The following is a 9,336-nucleotide window of genomic DNA, read 5'->3' as shown; positions in this document are numbered from 1 at the left end:
GAGGCAAGTGGAGATCCAGTCACGTACTTTGAGCAAACCAGTTGGCGACAGTGAACGTGAGGGTGCCTTAGAAATTATCAAGTACGGGAGGAATGGTGGTTACGGGCTATGCTCCCTTCCTTATGAGATGTTCATAAATATTCTGGAAGGAATGGACTTGCCCAAGGTTACCAGGCATTGTTCCCAATTAGTGTCGCTACTTTGGAAAGCTGTGGAGAAGGAGGAGCTTTGCTAGAGGAAGCAGGTGGCTGAGGCCAGGGCTTGAGGTTTGATAGCACTTGGGGGTGGGTCTTGAGGCTCTTGGGGCGGGGCTTGAGGGCGTACAGCACTGCCCCATTCCTGGGCTCTCTCTGCTTCCTGCTCCTGCAGATATGCTTTCCTGATCAAGATAGACTGCGTCCTCTTGAACTGTGTGCCCAGGTGAACACCTCTCTTAAGTTGCTTTTTCTCAAGTATCTGATCACAGCAGTGAGAGAAGTGGTCGACACAGTGTTAGCAAGATAACTTAGTGAGCTGAGACTAAGGCCTTCCCCTCAGTGGAATGGAAGGCTTTGATAAAGAGGTTCGAGGAAACTCATCCTGGAAGGATAATTAGTGGCCCAGTGGCAAAGACAGAGGGTTGAAGGGACAAAGATGCACCATCACCAAATGGTGAGTATCTACAAAGGTAAGAGGGTCCTCGGGAGAAAAGGAACAGCGGAAGAGGTGCAAAGTCAATGACCCAGAGGAGGGCAGACTAGACTACAGCTGGCATCCTGAAGAGTGAGGTTGCGCCCAAGCATGTGACTGAAACTTGCAAAAGCTTTAGACCCGTCATCGAGCTCAGATTTACTTTAAAGATTAACTTACTGTGAATTCTACCCCTTTATTGCCTATTTCAAGAATCTCTTGGGAGCTGAAAGGATGGCTCAGTGCTTAAGAGCACTTGATGCTTTCTCAGTAGACTCAAGTTTGGTTCCCAGCACCCCCATCAGGGTGTTCACAATCCTCCGTAATTCCAGTTCCAGGAGACCTGTTGGCTCAGGCCTCTGCATACACCTATCCTCACTTACCATACCCACAGACAGACAGACAGACACACCTACCTACACATAATTGAAAATAATAGAAATAAATCTTTAAAAAAGAATGTCTTCCATATTGTTAAATGTTCTATGTGACTCTAGTTTTGAGACACAGACCCCTTTCAATACCTGATAAGCACAGACTCTCTCCTCACACAATGCCATCCCCAGGCACATGACTGCCATGTTTGCCAGGCCCAGGATTGCCAACTCTTTGGCTTTTTCCAGAAAGTGAGGAATCCTTTTTTTTTCTCTCTCTCTCTGTGAAATCTTCCAATTTTCCATGGTTGGCAACTAACTCATCATACTAAAAATAAATCAAAAGCACTATAGGGACAAATAGGCTCATTGAAGGACTCCATCTGTTCTAGGGAAGCTCTTTATAATCTCTACCCAAAGCCAAGGTAAAAGAAAGGCACTTAGGGTTCACGCTGGATCCAACTTCACCTCCCTTTATGTACCTCTTCATGCAGCCAAAGCGTTCACTCCGGTTTTTTCGCTCTGTGCCCTGGCTTGTGCCTCTTTCTCCACATGAAACACCTGCTCACCCCTAACACTCCCACTGAGTGACCATTCTTGGAAGCTGGCCATCCCTATCTCTGCTCCCTGCTATCTGGAGTCCCACCTCTAGCTCCTTGCTGGAGATTCATCTCCATGTGTCCCCCTCTCCCCCTCCCCCAGCCAGGGCCCCCATGGAGGCAGCCTCTGCCAACACTGAAAGGTGACAGAACCATCAGCATCCATCCCAGTGCAAGTGAATGCCTCCCTCCCTCAGCAGAAGGATGGATAATTACAGGCCAGCTCCAGCAATCTGCTATGCGTTCACCCCTCAGGGTGTGTGAATTGCTGTGAAATTCTTATCAAGGGGAAAGCAGACAGTGACTCTAAAAGGGACTTAAAGGCTTAAAGGAAGGAGGAGCAAATAAAGAAAAGCTTTTGCAAAAGGCTTTGGTGGTGACCTTTGAGCCTTGGAAAAAGGTAATAGAATGGGCTGGTGCTGGAGGTGCAGCCCAGCCCTGCCCTGACAGGACTTTGCAGGCCACTTCCCTTCTCTGGATAGTAAAGAGCATCACTTCTCTAAAACAATAAGGCTCTGCTTAGCAGCCAAGGGCTTTCGATGTGTCTATGCTTAAAGCTTACTGGGTTCACTGGCTAGCTCTCTCTCTCTCTCTCTCTCTCTCTCTCTCTCTCTCTCTCTCTCTCTTTCTCTCTCCTCCCCCACCCTATTCTCCAGAAGAAAGGGCCAACCTAGAAACTGCCATTCAGGACCCATTAGCACAGCTGCCCTGCTAACCTTTGCGGTGATGGCTGCCTGTTGTTCTGCAAAAGACCTCCAGGCCACCGTAGATCTACAACGGGGCAGAGTTTATCGGAGGCAGTGAGAAGCAAGGGCTGAAATAGTTGCTGTCTTCAGAGCCCTCAACAGCCCACTAAATCTCCCTGAGCCTCAGTTTCTCCATCAGCAGGATATGAACAACAAATCCAATTCCACAAGATTTTAACATAAAAAAAAAAAAATCCAGCCCAGAAGGTAAACACACTATATTCTTTGGTTTGAAGACCCTGAAACCAAATTAAGAAAAAGTAGAAGAGGTGGAGGAAGAGGAGAAGGAAGAGGAAAAGAAGAAAGAAAAGGCAGGATGCAGAGTTGTGCACCTGTGATCCCAGCACCTATCCTACAAGATGGGAGGGAGGGAGAGCAGAGAGCATGTTCTAGAAGCTCACAGAGCAGCTAGCCTGGAGTACACAGGGCATCCGCTGAAAGGAGAGACCCACCTTAGCATGTTAGAAATGTGAGAACCAATTTTCCAATGTCGTCCTCTGACCTCCACACTTGTCCTATGCTGCCCCCACATACACAATTCCTTAGTTTAAAAACCCAAAGGCAGTGTGTTTACTTAAAAAAAAATATCCAGCACAAAGCTTGACATGTGTTAGATGCCTAATACGCTTTAGGTCTCTGCCTCATGGGGAACAGCTTGAGATGATCAGGTTACGATGGACATCACCCCAGGTAGGGCTGCAGACATCGGGATTTGTCTTCAACAGAACACCAGAGCTAGACTGAAGAGCCTAGAATAGTCAACCAATGGAGCAAGGGGAGTGACTGCAGAAGGGAGAAAAAGCAACAGGGAGACACATGGTTTGACGAGGTGATGCAACCTGAAAGTCCACTCTCGCTGTCAGAGATTGGGTGCTGCAGTCTGGCAAGGTCTCAACTGTCTAGCATGATCCCTGAGGGTCAGAACTAGGAGACAATGGACAGGGCTTCACTCAGCCTCTGAGCAGGGACCCGCTGACGCTAATGCCAAGAGCTTCGCAATGCCCAGATACAGTGGGTGAAACTGAGGCATACTAGAAGATGAACAGTAAGAGGCAAGGCCAGGGCCTGAGTTTCCTAGTTCTTCCTGAGAATCTACTGACTTCCAGGAGAGGACACCAGCAGGCCGTGGAGTGACCGCTGCAAGCATACAGCCCTGTGAGCTAAGGAGAAAGAAACTTCTAAAACTACGGCTTCAAACACTGCACCTCAGTCTCTTATGCCATGCACTGTCGGCCTCCAAAGGGCCACTTAGCACTGTTGCCTTCAAAACCAGTTACTAAATCCCTGGCTATCTTCTTTCAAATCTGAGTTTATGAACTCAACGCACTTGCTCGCCGCCCAGTCTCTCTCTTCTTCCCCCATGTATCACTTGTACCACCACTGAACCCTTAAATCCTAACTCGGTAGAGTCTCCACAACTGCACTTTAAAGAAGGATGGATTCATTGTGAGACATTCTTTGGCCAGATCCTGTGCCGGGAGTTGGGAACACAAAGATGTAACTGAATGGCCCCTCACACTAGCTAGTGGCTTTGCGGCTGCCCCTTGGATTCCATTGGTCATTCCCCATGGTACAGGTCCAGCTCACGGCAGGAGCTCAGAGACCGTGGGACCGGTTGAGAAGAGAAGCAGAAGTCTTAACTCTGCCCCTGACCTCCAGAGAAAGTGTTCCTCGGTGCTGTGGAGGGATTCCTGGGCACTGCATGCAGGCAAGTGCTCTACCTCGAGGCTTCATTGCCAGCCTTTCTTTTCTTTTTTCTTTTTTTGACAGGATTTTGTTAGGTAGCCCATTCTAACCTCAGTTTCACAGGTCCCCTGCCTCTGCCTCTCAAATGCTGGGATTACAGGTGTGTGTCACACGGTTAGACAGATCTCAACACATTTTGAGCTTGATGAAACGTTAAAACAATAGCCAATAAGAGGGACCTGCTGCAGCCTCTTGGTGTCCGTCTCTACGTCTCTGTGTCTCTCCACCCCTCTCCGTATCCACCATTCTTCCCTCTTCCTTCACTTCTTCTCTCTCTCTCCCCTAATGTCTGCTCTAGCTATTAATTTTGCTCACGATTCATAAATTGTCTTAGAAATAAAAGATAACTCCTAGGTCACATGGCCAAGAGCTGATAAAGATGTTGCTGGCACCCATTATCAGGAAATGCAATCAGCGTGGGCTAAGAGGCCATATAATGGAAATTTTCATTGACTGAAAATTGACTCAAGTGCCAAAGCTTCTTGACACGACTCTGGTTTACTCAATAGAGCACGAGAAACTTGGTGGAAACGAAGACCACGAAAGAAAAACCACAGCGGCAGAAACTGTGATGAGTCAGTTAAGCAAAAGCCATCAATAAACCAAGTCCCTGTGGCGAAATGACATCTGTATGGGAATCACATTAGTAAGGTTAAAACAGGAAGGGGGGAACCTGGGCAAGAAGTACCAACAAAAGTGACCAAGAGAGGCAATACATCCTACGGTGCTTGCTATTAAACAGGCTTTCTCCATAGACATTAATCAGTGTTGATGGGCATCTTATTATAATGTTAAGAGCAGCGGATGAATACACAGACCTGTGCAGAGTGAGGGGACATGGATGGGAGGGGGGGGCTTGGCTTACCTCTCTGCTGTTTAACACCCACTGTGTACATCAGCAGCCTGCAGTAAACTGCCATGGTTCCTCCTGATGTGTGGGTTTTGTACTTTAAAGAACTTGAGTTTTTACACTAATCACTGCCTTCTAAATCAATTAATGAGACTTAAAAGGTCATTTATCACCAAAAATTGCAACTGGAATCACCAACGCACGACATCAGCCCGCAGCTGCTAAGGAATTGCATCCTGCATTGATAATTGTACCCCGGCTTTAATGAGATTCTTATTAACATATACATTATTAATTAGACCATTAATGCAGATGTCATTCTGAGTCACACCAGGATTCCCGATGGCTTGGGTGGTTATTAAACCTTGCTAATTTGCACAATGAATTAATATTATATTAAAGGTTCTCTCCACTGTGTATACAAAATTAAACGCTCCCTTTCAACATCTCACCCTCAGCACCCACTCAGACCCGCAAAGGAAAGGAGTTAAGAGGGAGGTGTCGCCATAGTAAGACCTGAGAGCCTCCCGCCTTGCAAATGGCTGGCGAAGGGGGAGCTGATGTGGGGGGACACGAGGCGCAGGCACGTGTCCCCAGTGCTCAGGAGGGGCCTCTGGGTTCTTTAATTAGCAGGGTTTCCTAACGTGTCTCAGATAAAATGTTCCCATGTTTTCTTATTGTCAAGTATCATTTATTCCTTGTAAATCATGTCAGAAATATGCATAAGCAAAGTGGTGAAATTTTTCAGTCTTTCCATGTTCTCTCAGCATTCAGTAATTACTCCTCTGAGGATTCTCGCATGGAATCTTACTCTGTTGTCTACAGGTAAAAAGGCATCCTCCCGTGTGGATAGAATACTCTCCACACTGTTTCATTGCCTGCCTCTGTGACTTAGAATGACTGCCTTCCCACACCACTGACTAATCTTGTGAAGCATGAACAATTGCCAGGCTCTATACATCCGCCTGCATCATTCCTGAATGGCTGTAGGATGCTGGCCCCTGGGCTGCACCCCTGACACACGTTTTTCCCTAAGACACTAACCTGGATATTGCCACGAAAGTTTTTAATAGATGTGACTAAAAGCCATAATTAGTCGGCTTTGGAGGGAACTTATCCTATATAACCCAATGGGACTAATCAAACTATAAAAAGTCCATAAGGGTAGAACCATTGTTTCCCCAAGAAAGAACGTCTACCAATAAACCAGGCTTGCTGAAGGCCTGTCCTGGAGACTGTTGACTCGCCTCCGAAGCCCTGCGATTTCCCCAGCCAATCACTTGCGATATAATAAAATAACCCCCTCCTGTCTCATACATACATGTAATTTATGTCTCAGTATGCACGAAGTATTGGTGCCAGGATCCCAGAAGATGCCTATATCCAGATGCTCAAGTTCCTTACATAAAATGTCATCCACCCATATGCTTTATTAAAATGTATTTGTGTGTGTGTGTGTGTGTGTGTGTGTGTGTGTGTGTGTGTGTGTGTAGAAGGTATTGGATCCCCTGGAACCGGAGTTAGAGGGGATTATGAACCACCACTGGTGTGGGCACTGGGGATCAAACTTGGATCCTTTGGAAGAGCAGTATATGCTCTAACCACTGAGCCATTTCTCCAGCCCCTCCCACATTAAGTTAGCTCTGGGTCACTCAGAATACCTAACACAATGTAAATGCCATGTAAATAGTTGTCACACTGTATTGTTTAGAGAGCAAAGAAAAAGGTCTGTTGGATACAGATGCAACCTTATTTCTGACAATCTTTTGTCTTCAACTGGTTAAAATTCCCAAATGCAAAACCCACCAACACAGAGGACCACTGTGTGTGTGTGTGTGTGTGTGTGTGTGTGTGTGTGATTATATTTATAAATCCCTGCTGGATCTCTTCATAATTCTTTTTATATAGCTACACCATTCATCATGGCCCCAAATGCAGAACTCGTGCTGCTGGGCTTGCTACTGCTTGCAGCTTGGTACTGCGGCTCCTCTCTCAAGCCAGAGCTGCCCTTCTGAGTTCACTGTTGCCTGTCCTAATCCATCGTGGAGACTCCCCAGAGTGCAATGCAAAAAGGGAAGCCACTGTTGTTGGGAAGGTGTGGCAGTCAGACCACCTGTCAGTGCTGGTGTGCAGGCAATTCAACCGGCCTGCCCTCAGCGACCTTGGGCTCCTGACAACGTCCTGTGCCAGGTGCCCGGGATATAAGAACCCACGCTCCACCTCGTGCTGTCTCTCAGTCTCTCTCGAGTTCTCTCTCTCTCTTTCTCTCTGTCTCTTTCTCTCTCTGCCCTCACGGGCTCACTCAGGCTCTAACTCCTCCCCCCTTCCCTTCCCTCAAATAAATCTCCGTGTCGCAGACCTATTGCGTGGCATGCAATTCCTCACAGATGTAGTACAAGTGTCACCCAGTGTGATGGCCTCAGTGGTTATAGAGCCTTTGAAGCTCTCTCCACCAGCCCCCACTCTGTAACCCACCTAACGGCCAGCTGTGTGCGGTTTCTCGGCCTTCAGCCCACACCTGCGCTGGAGAGCACCGTGGTAGCTGCAGCCTCTCCAGCCCTTACACGGTTTCCTTTGAGAACCCACGATGACAAACAAATGTACCCTGCTAAATCCTTCATCCCCACCATACTTGTACTGACTGTTTTCCTGTGGAAAACACAAGAGGTTCAGGGAAGCTGATCCTTAATAATGAGACTGTGTGGTGCACACATTTAGTCCCAACGCTCGGGAGGCAGAGGCAGGCGAGTCTCTGAGTTCGAGGCCAGCCTGCTCTACAGATCGAGTTCCAGGACAGCCAGGGCTACACAGAGTAACCCTGTCTGGAAAGCCCCACACCCTCTCACACTCACAAAAAGCAAATAAATAAAAGAATAAGAATGTGACATTCTTTCCCTACTCACCTTAATGACACCATAGCTCTGTCATAACCTACGAAACAAATGAGCCAAATCTTTGCTTAAATTATTCCCGGCAGTCATGACAGGCACCTGTGGGAAGAAAGGCCAATAAAGTTGGCCACCAAGGTAGATAGGACATGACAGAAGAAATGGGCCAAGACCTTGTCAGCCACTTCTAACCATGCTGACCAATTTGGGGAAAGGGCATAGTGAGCTCAGACTTAATTCTTGATGCAGACAGGGCTTTGGTGACTGGCCCCAAATTATCTTTGAATTCGAGATCACAGAATTCACTGATTTCAACATAGTCTCCATCATCCCGAAGCATCAGGCCTACGAGAAGAGCAAATGGCCCTGTGAAGGCTCATTTATGCTACTCTCCGAGCATCGCACCGTTGTAGGGCTGGGATGTTATCCTATGGAGTGGGGCACATTTGCTCACTCATTGCAAGGTGTGGTATCATCTCTCCCACACCCAGGAAACCCAGGCAAGGAGACGTGGCTTATACCACTACAACCTTTAATGGGCATAAGAGACATTTTGTTTCCATCTTTGTCACTTTGGACTCTCAGAGACAAAAGTCAATTCCCAAAAAAAGACCCCTGCCAGCAAAGGGCATTAAGAGAGGATCCTCTGAACTAGAAGCCCTCTGGCCACTTTGGGCTCCTACTTCCACTGAACCGAGAAGCGAAGAAAGAGATCCTTGGACCCACAAAAGCCATTTTATCCTGATTGCCAAGAGAAATTAACTTGCATCTACACCAGTGGTTCTCAACCTTCCTGATGAGGTGACCCTTTAATACAGTTCCTCATGGTTGGGTGACCCCCAACCACAAAATTATTGTGTTGCTACTTTACAACTGTAACTTTGCTATGAATTATACTGTTATGAATTATAATGTAAACATGTGATAGATACGTGACCCACAGGTTGAGAACCCCTGGTTTAGACCCTATGAGCACTGTGGCGTCTTTCTGGGACTAGGGACATTCTTGTGGAATACCTTTGAGTATGTCCAGGCCCTGTGGTACAAGTGTATGACACACAGTGCCCTGTCTAGTGACACAGACACTTGCAGAATACAGACTGAGCTGTCTTGTGAAACCGAGATCCACAACCAAAAATGGTTACTAAGGGAGGAGAGAGAGACTAGGGAAGAAACTTGGAATATTCTAGAGGTGGTACAGACTTGCTGTAATCAGGTGTTCGCTGTAAGACCGCAGGCTCTCCTGAGTGATGTTTCACCAGTGTTCAAATGACAAAGGCCAGTCAAGCCATCCTGTCCCCAACTTCTTTCTCCAGGTGACGCAGCATCCATCTCTGCCCTGTTGAGGACACACAGCTCTGTTCTCAGTGGGCTTGCTGCCAGCCTGCATGGCATCTTCCTGCAAATCAAAATAAGAATCCCCCCACCCCCGGGCAAGTTTAAGATGAGTATGTTAAATATACT

The sequence above is a fragment of the Meriones unguiculatus genome, chromosome 3, assembly GCF_030254825.1.
Source record: "Meriones unguiculatus strain TT.TT164.6M chromosome 3, Bangor_MerUng_6.1, whole genome shotgun sequence".
In the NCBI taxonomy this organism is placed as follows: domain Eukaryota; kingdom Metazoa; phylum Chordata; class Mammalia; order Rodentia; family Muridae; genus Meriones; species Meriones unguiculatus.
The sequence above is the reverse complement of the archived record's forward strand: the minus strand, read 5'-3'. Positions refer to the sequence as shown.